We start from the raw sequence: 12,653 nt of genomic DNA, 5'->3' as shown, positions 1-12,653 counted from the left end.
CATAGTCATTTATTATTATGATCAAGTATTATGTACTTGATCAGAAATAAGTTTCTTTAAGAAAAGTAGTATTTCCATTGAGATCTGAATGACAAGAAGAATGCAGATCTACAAAGATCAGAAGAAAGCAGCAAAGACAGAAGTGATTTTGCTGGGAACGCTATCATCTTGAAAGTGCTTCAGATAAATTAAAATGAGAAAGAAATACTGTCACGTGCTTCATACCTGACTTTATTTCTTTCTCATTTTCATTGATGATTTAGTCAATGACAGACCACACATAAGACGGTAGCCCCGTAAGATTATAATGGAGCTGAAAAATTCCTATTCCCTAGTGATCTAAAGAGGTCAATTGGCTTAGTGAAAGTCACACAGTGGATTAGTGGCAGAGCTGGGTTTAGTATTCCGTTTGGTGGTGGTGGTGGTGGTGTAACTTTGTAGCACAATGCATTACTCACATGGTTGTGGTGATGCTAGTGTAAAAAAATCCACTGTGCTGTCACATAAAAGGATAGCATATACAATTATATGATATTACAATTATATGATAATTGTAATATATAATATATAATTGTAATATATGTAATACATAATACTTGATCATAATATAATTGTATTATCATATAATTGTGACACATATCATATAATTGTGACCTCTTTAGATCACTAAGGAATAGGAATTTTTCAGCTCCATTATAATCTTACGGGGCTACCGTCTTATGTGTGGTCTGTCATTGACTAAATCATCAATGAAAATGAGAAAGAAATACAGTCAGGTATGAAGCACGTGACAGTATTTCTTTCTCATTTTAATTTATCTGAAGCACTTTCAAGATGATAGCGTTCCCAGCAAAATCACTTCTGTCTTTGCTGCTTTCTTCTGATCTTTGTAGATCTGCATTCTTCTTGTCATTCAGATCTCAATGGAAATACTACTTTTCTTAAAGAAACTCATTTCTGACTATCTCTCCAAAGAAAAATATCCACAATCTTTAGCAACATATTTTAATTCTTTGAGTAATTTATCACTCTCTTATATATTTTTGCTTGTTTGCTTATTGCCTATTTCTCTTCATTATGATGTAAGTTTCGTGAGAGATGACCTCTTGTCTGCCTTGATAACCGCTTCTGAGTAATCTTGTCATAAGATCACCTTGTTTTGCAAATTTAACATTTAAACATACAATTTTCTTGTGCTTTGCAAGGTGTTTGCCATTCTAATTCAGAAACTATAAATGTCTAAATATTTAAATAAATATATATTTTTTAATTGTAGGGTTAGATGAAGATAACAAAATTTAAAAGTGTGGATTCCTTTACAGGTTTTTCAGAAACTCACGTTCTATAGATTTTCTTCAACTAAATTTATTCTGACAGTTTAATCAGGCACTTGCCAGTACATATTACAAAACTCTACAATGATTTTTCAAAAACACTTCCTAAAAAGTTGCCATGACAACCCCCAGATAATATTTTGACACTGTCTCAGAATTTTAGTTTTCAGTTCCATAAACTCTAACATACGGGTTAAATGTTGATAATTCATTTATATTCAGTAGTATGTCATTTTTTTCTTTAAAATTAATTGCGAAATCTATTAAATTATTTAATTAACACGTTTACCCTATTCTTCTGAAACAGCTTGGTGGGCAGCACTAAACTTAGAATTCTAAACCCAGCTCTTCCACTAACCCACTGTTTGACTTTCACCAAACCAGTTCACCTCTCTGGGTCTCAGTTCCTCATTCATAGAATGAGGAGATTGACTACGGACCTTTAAGTTTCCTTCATGTCTAAATTTCCAGAAATACAAATTAAATGACAACATGCTTGAATTTCTATAATGAAGATATTCGTCTCTCTCATCTGGCATTCCACAACTGGGAACTAGTGCTTTTCTTTCATATTTTATTCTTTTTAAAAATATTATGGATATATAATAGTTTTACATATTTGTCAGGTACATGTGATATTTTGATATAAGCAAACATTGTGTAATGATCAAATCAGGGTAATTGGGGTATTCATCACTTCAAGCATTTACCATTTATTTGTGTTAGAAACATTTCAGTTCCACTCTTCTGGTTATTTTGAAACACAAAATAAGTTTTTCTTTATTATAGTTGTCCTATTTGTGCTACTGATCACTAGATCTTATTCCATCTAGCTTTATTCAACAATTTTTTTACCTATTGGGATGTATAAAGATTGCAGGGTATCTTAGATAATGTTTTATGACACATGCACAATAACTATAAACGAGAAAATACTTTGCAAGAATGTTGCATTTCCAGTTTAAAATATTTGGCGTTGACTGCTTTTATACCACATAGAGATAAGGTTATATTAGTCACTGCTGATTTCAAGATCAAAACTGACAACTTCAATCAAAACTAATTTCTCCTTCTACTGTATTCCTATGGCATATTATTCCTCTATTATTATGTTCATTAGATTTATGTGTATACATGTCTGACTCCTATACTAGTTTAGAACCCTCGGAGGATAAGAATTGCCTGTTGTTCATCTTTGGAGAGCTCTTAACTCCTACAATGGTCCACTAGACCTAGTAAAGTCTCAATAAATGTATTGAAATAAATTGAATCAAACTGTATTAATTGAGGCCATACATTTTTAAAAACAGGAGCTCTTTTTTTTTTTTACCTGCATTGAGGACCTTATTGATCAAACCATCATCAAAAACAGGATTGAGTAAAAGTGCTCACCTTTCAAATCATGTTCAAATGTAATGAAATTTCCTTCATTTTTATTTTCTTTAACCTTATATCTTGAAGCTATGCTTACTTTTTAAAGATTTATAACATTCATTTGATGTGTTTAACTACCATGATGTAGATAAATCAACTGTGTTTCTGCTTTTCTTAACAGGTATGATTTGAGCTCAGCAAAGAATCATGGTAAATATTTATATATTGTCACTTCTAAAAGATATATTTGATTCATTAGGTATCTGATAATTTTCTAGTATTAGTAGACTTCATAATTGTACTTGTAGACTTCATAATTGCATTTATCTTTTCAAATACTTAGGGTCAGAAGTAGAATTATTTGAAATGAGAAATCATCTTGTGGGTATGATATTTTGAGAGTAGAAACACAATGAAGAGAGCCAGCCTTGAATTTTTATTTTGGTTTAAGCTGATATTTTGATGAATGCTTGTTATGTATGGCACAATCAGCACATAATATAATTTGGCCAAACTTATAATTGTCATAGTCTTCCTTTTTGCTTCATCAAGTTATCAGTTTTGCTCTGTAAAGAAAGTTGCGTACTTAATTAGGAATTTGCCATATTCTTAGAAAACACTTTAAGTAATCTGTCAAGATGAGCATATGTGGGTATTGGAATCACTATGCAATGTGGCAATTTAATTTATAAGATTATATTTTCAGATTGATACATGAATATATCCATTAATATACCCCAAGGAAACTCATTGTATGTCATAGGTGAATTAGAGATCCAGAAATCTAACCTAGAATTTAAAAATTGGCAAATAACAGTATAAACAGTAGAGAATACACAGATTAAGTATTTGGTCTTCATATGCTTGAAAAAGGTACTTATCATTTTTTACTTTGTGAGATGTATTCAAATACAGCAGGTTAGATTTAGTTGTAAAATTCTCATAAAAATTATTGATCCTTTCATGTGAAATGGTACTATAAAGACATTTATATACACAAGAATACAGGAGCATTGAGGCAAAAAAAAAGTTAACTATCACTGATTTTTAAAATGTCACTTCAAGCTATTTAGTACAAAAAGTGATCACTGTTAAATAGGGTGCCCAAGTTATGATAAAAAGGTGTTCTGTTTAGTAATATTAACATCTTTCATTATCAAGCATTACATTGAATTTCAAAACATGTTCACATATATTATCTCATTATCATTTGTTCTTCACTAGGTTGTCAGGTAGGATTAACACTTCCACTTTACACAAGAAGAAAAACCTCACAAAGGTTGAGTTGCTCATCTAAGATTTCATAACTAGTTAATGTGAGAAATCCAATGAAGCAATATATAAATCTTTTTAAAAAGTATAAATTTCATTACATAAGCTTGAAAAATGTATTATAGATGAACACATGAACTAACTGCCACTAAGGATGATAACAAAGAGATTAAGGTAAAACTGTAAAATAAGTTTATCTCATTTTGTTTGTTCTTATATAGCAGAGAATTAAATGCTAGAGAACTGGAGCCGCAGATTTTGCACCTGAGTGATTAAAGAAGCCACCAAAAAAAGAGGTATACAAACACACACACACACACACACACACACACACAACCTTCTGACCTATTTTGTCCTGAAAATAAACATATTGAATGAAATATGCTTTTTAAAAACATTATAAATTCATCCATTAGCTGGTAGGCAAGTGAGAATATTAAAATTCTAAAACTTAATTAAAAGCAGAAAAATATTAGTCTGCTCTTAAGATACTTTCCATACCAGATAACCTTGTGCTTCAGTTTTCACCAACTCACAGGTAAAGTGGTACAGGAAAAAAATCCCAAAGACCACCCGCAATTCAGAGTCTAATAGAATAAGCCCTCCCTCCCCAAATAAAGCTGGAGCTCACAAGTGTTTTACTCTTAGTATTAAGTGTGAACAAGAAGTAAACATATACATTCAGGGGACTAGAAAGCGAACTTGCTGGTTTTGAACAATCACGCTAAGTAGAAGAAAAAAAACTACATTTCCCTTGATAATTTATAGCAACAACGTTGCCCTCATATGGTTTTGCAGCCTACATTTTGTACTACCCGAGTGGTCCAAAGAACATCATGTTTAGAGTTTAATTAAAATTGTTCCTAATTGGAAATGCTCCAAGATGCCTGGAAGAATCAATCCCAAAACAGTTTTTGGAAGGACAAGAGGTTAAGAGAGATGGATATTAGTATACAAATATCAGAATTTTAGAAGGAGAGGAAAGGGAGAATGAAACAAAGGCAATATGTAAAGAGACAATTACTGATATTTTCCCCAAACTGATAAAAGACAATCTTCTATGGATTCAGATATTCTAATGAGTCCCAAGCATGGTAATTAAAGAAAATATACAATGCATCTGCAGAATTCAGTCTATAGAAAAAAATGTAAATGGTATGAAAAAGCAAAGTATATAGATGAAGAGACTTAAAAGAGACTTAAAAATATATTAACCAATTATAATGAATGTTATTTGATGCTGATTCAAACAAACAGTTTAATGTGGTTTGAATATTTGTCCCCTCCAAATCATATGTTGAAATGTGACCTCTAGTATTGGAGGTGGGGCCTAGTGAGAGGTATTGCATCATGGAGGTTGATCCTTATGAATGGCTTAGCACTGTCCCCTTGGTGATGAGTCAGTTCTTCCTCAATGAATTCATATGAGAACTGGTTATTTAAAAAAATGTTTCACCTTCTCCCATCTCTCTCACTCCTGCTTTTGCCATGTGATACCACCTGCTCTTCCTTTGCCTTCCACCATGATTGTAAGCTTCCTGAGAGCCTCACCAGAAGCAGATGCTGGAGTCATGCTTGTACAGCCTACAGAACAGTGAGCCAATTAAAACTCTTTTCTTTATATATTATCCAGACTCAGATATTTCTTTATAGCAACGCAAGAATGGGCTAGCACATAGTTTAAAAGAGAAAAATGCACATTTCAAAGACTATCTGAATAACTCTTATTATGATTGTGTATATAATCATATTAAGAAGTTATTATTAAAATTTGGGGGTATGAAAATGCTAACATGGTTATGTTTTTATAAAAGAGTTTTTATCTCTTAGAGATACTTCTTAATTTTTTCTTGGAAAAAACAATACTTGGAATTTGCTTCAAAATAATCTGAGGATTCAGAAGTAGAGATGGCTATAATTATAGATAAAATAAGATTAACTGTGAGTAGATACATACTGTAATGGGATGAGCTGTATGTATGGGGATTAATTAAACTGTAATTTCTACTTTATCAAAACATAAATAAAACTATTAAAAGAAATATAAAACTAGAAAGCAGAGTGAAACTGCAGAACACCCACCTTCCTCACAAAAAATAGAGCATCTTAAAAGCAGTCAAAAAAAGACAGATCATTAAAAAAAAGACATAGCTAACTTCTCAACAGCAAATATGAAAGTCAGAAGATTTTAGAATAATGTTTTCCATGTGCTGTGAGGAAATAACTAAGCTAAATTTGCATGTTCAATGAAACTCTCTCAAAAACAAGGGGAAATAAAGATAGTTGTAGACACAAAATAGATAATTTGCAAACAAAAGATTCTATAGGAAATTTTAAGGAATTCAGTTTTAGACAAAAGAGAAATAATCCCAAGTAAATATTATAAGTATGAGGGTAAATCTACATGAAATTGAAAATAAAACTGACCGAAATTAAAATAATGATATTTTTCAAGACTTTTCTAAGGGGATCAGCAAATGAGATATAATTAAAACACATAACATCAAAATATATATGTTAGGCATTATCATAACTAAGGAGTTTTTAGGACTTGTTACTGATCAGGAGGGTAAAGAAATATAATTTTTATATTAATAATTTAAATATACATTTAAAAAATTCTAGGGTAAACACTGAAGAATAGAAGAAGAAAATAGGATGTAAGCTAGTAAGAAAAAAAAATGAAAATTACTAAATCTAAAAAGAGAGAAAATGAACAGTAAAAGGAAGACAAAATATAAAATTTTATGGTAGATATATACTCATATGTAAATAACGTGCAGTTATATACCACATAACAACATTTTAGTCAATGATGAAATACATATACCAGAATGTTCCTATAAAATAATACTGTATTTTTATCGTATTTCTATGTTTAGATATGTAGAGAAGCACAAATACTTACCATTATGTGACAACTGCCTACAGTATCCAGTTTAGTAACATGCTATACAAGTTTGTAACCTAGAAGCAGTAGGCTATGCCATATAGCCTATGTGTATAGCAAGTTATAACATCTAGGTTTGTGTAAGTACACTCTTTTATGTTCATACAATAAAATTGCCTAAAGATGCATTTCTCAGAATGTGTTCTTATTATTAAGTGACATGCTATAAATGTAAAAGGTATAACTACTCTACTTAAAAGAAAAAATATTCAGTTCATGTGGGGCACTTTTAGAGAACCACATACAAGGGCTTCCATATAAGAACATAAGAATACAGAAAGTTTAAAAGTAAATGGATGAGAAAAGAGTTACACAAGGAAAATATTAATCTAAAAAAATAAATGCAGCTATGTTAATATTAGCCAAACTACACATTAATGAAAATATATTAGTGGAAATAACAGAGCATCAAATTATTAAAATGTAAGATGTAATTTACAGAAAAAATTATGATAATTCTAAACTTACATGCCTTACTGCATAGCATAAAACATAGGAAGTAAAAATAGACAAAATTTCAGAATAAATTGAAAAATACACTATCATAATGGGAGGTGATAATAATGTTTCTTTAGCAAAGTATCAGCGAACTATGCCACACAGGCCAAACTTTGTTTGTTGCCTCCTTTTGTAAATAAAGATTTATTGGATATCAGGCATATCCATTTATTTAAGTATTATCTGTGACTTCTTTCATGTTACGATGACATAGATAAGTAGTCATAAAAGAGACCATAAGTCTAAAATATTTATAATCTGATCCTGTGGAGAGAAAAAAAAATGCCAACCCTGATTTAAACAGTTAGGTGTTTTCCAGTAGGATGAAAAAAATCAATAAGAATATGGTAAAAGATTTTAAAAACAATAACAAGACATTTGATAAATATATAGAGAGGTTTCTACCCAATAGATGCAAGATACATATTATTTTCACAAAAGCTGATTCCAACATAAAGTATATATGGGGCCATAAAGTAAGTATCAAACAATGGGTACTCATGGATTTAAAGATGGCAATCATAAACACTGGAAACTTCTGATGTAATCACCCAACAGATACTTCCTGCCATTTCCTCAAAAAAAAATTCACTGATACTGTGGCATTGCAATAGAGAAAAAGTTAAATTGACATGAGGCTGGCCCAAGCTGGAGAACTGGATTTATCACTCAAATAAGTCTTCCTGAAGGTTTGGAGGTTAAAGTTTTACGGACAGTTTGGTGAACAGGGGCTAGCAAATGGATGGTACTGATTGGTTGGAACTGAAATGCTAGGGGTGTGAAAAATGGTTCTTGTGTGCTGAGTCTGCCTCTGGGTGGGACCACCGGATCAGTTGAGTAATGAGTCATGAGTCTGGGTGGAATCAGCCTGAAATATATCTTCAAATAAACAATCTTAGATTCTACAATAGTGATGTTATCTATAGGAACAATTGTGGAAGTCACAAATCTTGTGACCTCTGGCCACATGACTCCTAAAGAGAAAGGAATTATAAAAACTACACCTGTACCTTAGCAGAGTTCAGGTTTCTCCCATAATCCTATTGTTATAGCCTTTCATTAATCTTACAAAAATGTTGTTCAGTCCCAGGGAAAGCAGGGGGTTAGTTTTAGGGAGGAACTAATATCATCTTTCCTTTCATGTTAAACTATAAACTAACTTCTTTCCACAGTTAGGTTGGCCTATGCCCAGGGATGATCAAAGACAGTTGGGTGGTCAGAAGCAAGATGGAACCAACTATGTCAGATTTCCCTTACTGCTATAATTTTAAAAACACAGTCTCAGTAGAGCAGTAAGGGAGGGACACAAGGGTTGAAAAACTAACTGTTGTGTACTATGCTCAGTATCCGGGTGATGGAATAAACTCCAAGTTTCAGCATCACACAATATGCCTAGATAAGAAATCTGCAGAGGTATCCCCTAAATCTAAAATAAAATTTGAAATTATAAAAAGCAGAAATTTCAAAGAACTCAGTGACTAAAATGTTATTTTCTGACAATGACACAATTACTGAGAGATAAACCACAAAGAATAATTCAGAAAAAAATTGTTAACACTTTCATGTAACTCATGAGTTGAAGAAGTAATCTAAGATAATTTTAAATAAAATAAAAATATCAACTGTCAAAACTAATTGGATGAAATTAAAGCAGTATTTGGAATAAAATGTATAGATTTTATGTATAATCAAAAATAAGATATAATAGACTTATGCTAAGAATCCAATGAAAACCATTAAAGGCAAGCCAAAAAACGAAATCTAAAGAAATAGAGGAAATAAAAAAATTGATAGCAGAAATTAATAAATTAGAAGATTAAAAAATGGAGTAGATAGGACCAAATAGTCACAAGTGTATTTAAAAAACAAACTAATAAAATTAACAAATCACTGATCAACAAGAAAGGACAGACAGTGAAAATAAATAATATTATGAAAGGAAATGGCTACAAGTTTGCAGATACAGAGAAAATTAAAAATATTAGAGTAAATTATGAACAATTTTAAGTTTTAAAGTATTATATATAATGCATCAATTTGTAGAGAATTATATCGTACCAAAACAGACTCAAAAAGAAATAGTAAGGTAATGACAGCAACAACAACAAAAAATGGTGAAGTAGGAAGTTACACAAATTTTCTCCTCCATATAATTAATGGGAACACTAGCAAAAGTTGACAAAATTAACTTTTTTAAAACTCTGAAAATTATTCAATGACTTGCAGCAATCTGGGGAACGTTTATTCCAGAAAAAAATAGCTAAATCTCAGTAAGAATAGCAAGTCCTTGTGGCATTTAACTTGCATTATTACCATTATATTCCATCAGCTCTTCAAGGGCCTTGAAAATCAACAACCTGCCATTACGATAAAAAACAGTAGCCTGACAGCTAATAGGAGAGACAGAGAGGGAGTGAAACACTTTCAAAAACACATTCCAAGAGATATATTATTATTTGATCCATCTGATAGTTTCCTGGAAGACTCTACTCAAAAAGGCTCTTATATTTTACATGATTCAGAGCTCACCCATTACAAGCACTTTTTCCTTGACATTTTTCTCAGGAACAATCAGAGGCAATTGTTAAACATCATGGTTGCCTAAGGCAGTAGGTAAGAGTTGGGGAAAACAATAATCTAATCAAAAAGCTTTAAAAGGGCAGATAACACATGAAATGCTTATAGTGAGTTTTTGTTTTTGTTTTTTGGGTTTTGTTTTTTTTTTTTTTTTTGAGACAGGGTTTCACTCTCATCACCCAGGCTAGAGTGTAATGGCATGATCTTGGCTCACTAAAACCTCTGCCTCCTGGGCTCAAGCAATCCTCCTGCCTCAGCCTCCTGAGTAGCTGGGACTACAAGCGTGTGGCACCACGCCAAGCTAATTTTGGTATATTTAGTAGAGATGGTGTTTTATTATGTTGTCCAGGTTGGTTTCAAACTCCTGACCTCAAGTGATCCACCCATCTCAGCCTCCCAAAGTTCTGGAATTACAGGTATGAGCCACTGTGCCTGGCTATAGTGAGGTATTAAAACATCTCATATATTCCAGGGTTCTGAAAGTCAATACCCATGTTTACAGCTGTGCACATTACCAGGATTGTGTACAGACTAAAGATAAATGTGGAAAGGTCCTAAGCTATTACCTCTGGCTAACACTGAGACTCTGCACAAGTAGGGAGTGAAGGCTAAGTCAGACATGTAAACATCCTTGCTGAGAACACATAAACAGAGCCACTTTACAAAGACTGGAAGACTAATTGATTCTGAGAATTTAATGTATCTCTGCCCAATCATTAAATGACTATTAAGTTAATTAAATAAGACTTCAGTGACCACACATGACAAAGAATACAGACGTTATAAAATTAGTTTTAAAGAGTAACTAAATAAAAACCAACAACAAAAATGAACAAAAAACTGTAAAAACCTGGGGAAAGCGGCAATCTGATTTCCATAATTGCCATATTTTTGTTTTACTATGAAAATGCTTTGATAGAAGTGATCATGTAGCAAGAAGAACAGTAAGTACATGCACAGTAAGACATGGCTATCAGAATATGTTGTGAGTGAATAAAGAATTCATACTGCTTTTGTCCTTCACCCAGCAACAGAAGGCTCTAGGCCACCTCCTCCTTAGTTCACTTCTCAAATTCTCCCTCCTCAGCCATGGCATCTGGTGCTATTGGTACTCAGACACCAGGTTGTTCATGTTGCTCTCAGCCTCAGTGAACTCTATTTCATCCATGCCCTCACTCACATATGGGTTCAAGAAGGCCTTGCACCTAAACACGGCTGTGAACTGCTCTGAAATGCACCTGAACAACTCCTGGATAGTAATGTTATTGCCAGTGAAGGTGGTGAGCATTTTTAGCCTTGGGGGTAAGATGTCACAGACGGCTATTTTCACACTGTGGGGGATCCAATCAGCAAAGTAGCTGCTGTACTTGTTTTGGACACTAAGCATTTGCTCATCTGCTTCCTTCATGGCCATGCAGCCCCTGAAAATGGCAGCCACCACTAGGTAGCAGCCATGGTGAGGGTTGCAGGCAGCCATCATGTTCTTGGTGTCAAACATCTGCTGGGTGAGCTCAGCTATTATCAAGGCTCAATACTGCTGGCTGCCCCAGCTGGTCAGTGAGGCAAAGCCAGGCAAGAAGAAGTGCAGGTGGGAAAATGGGGCTATGTTCATGGACAGTTTCTGCAGTCAGCATTTAGCTGGCCAGGGAAGTGCAGGTAGGTGGTGACTCTAGTCATAGTGGCAGACACCAGGTGGTTTAGATCACTGTAGGGGGATGTGAGCAGCTTTAGGGTTTTGAAGCAGATGTTGTAGAGAGCTTCATTATAAAGGCATAATGTGTCATCTGTGTTTTCTATGAGCTGGTGGACTGAAAGGGTGGCATTATAGGGTTCCACAACCATGTCTAACACCTTGGACAAGAGCAGCACACTGAATGGGTTTATGATCCTATATGGGCACTTCTCCTGGATATTGTTGATAAGAAGGGTACTCATCTCAGATGTAGTTCCTCCACTTAGGGAGTAGGTCAGCTGAAAACCCTGCAGGCAGTCACACTCTCAGCCTTCTTTGTCACAACATCCATCATCAACTCCACCAGCTATTTAAAATGTCCAGTTTTCAAACAAAAATTATGAGACATGCACAGAAATAATGTGGCATGACACATACACAGAGAAATTTAGGGTCAATAGGCAAGCCCATAGGTCAGACTAACTAGAAAAGACTTAATTGAACTATTTTTAAAATATTCAAAAAGAAAAAAGAAAAGTTTAAAAGCTAAAGGAATGTTTGTGAACAATATCTTATCAAATAGAGAAAGTCAATAATGAGAAATTACATACAAAAATATATTCAAATAGAAATTCTGGAGCTTATACCTATAATAACTTAAAAATTACTAGAAAGACTAAACAACATATTTAAGAAACTAGAAGAAATAATAATAACAAGTGAATTTGATGATAGATCAATTCATATTATACACTCTGAGGAATAAAAAGAAAAAACAATGAAGAAAAATGAACACATCACAGACTTATGGTGCATATTCAAAATGCTAGAGAAAAAATACAGTCAATAAACAATTATATATCCAGAAAACTATCTTTGAAAAAAAAAGAACTGATGACATTTTCCAAATAAACAAAAACTGAGAGAAGCCTTCACTAGAAAACCTACCCTCCAAAAAACACTAAAGAGATTTTCT

General features: G+C 33.0%; 1 pseudogene; it reads right to left on the bottom strand.

The window, feature by feature from the left end:
- Positions 1-11,107: 11,107 nt before the first annotated feature.
- On the bottom strand, positions 11,108-12,038 carry LOC129024476 (tubulin beta 8B-like; annotated as a pseudogene).
- Between the last annotated feature and the right edge of the window lie 615 nt (positions 12,039-12,653).

Source organism: Pongo pygmaeus, chromosome X (assembly GCF_028885625.2).
Source record: "Pongo pygmaeus isolate AG05252 chromosome X, NHGRI_mPonPyg2-v2.0_pri, whole genome shotgun sequence".
In the NCBI taxonomy this organism is placed as follows: Eukaryota; Metazoa; Chordata; class Mammalia; order Primates; family Hominidae; genus Pongo; species Pongo pygmaeus.
The sequence above is the reverse complement of the archived record's forward strand: the minus strand, read 5'-3'. Positions and strand labels throughout refer to the sequence as shown.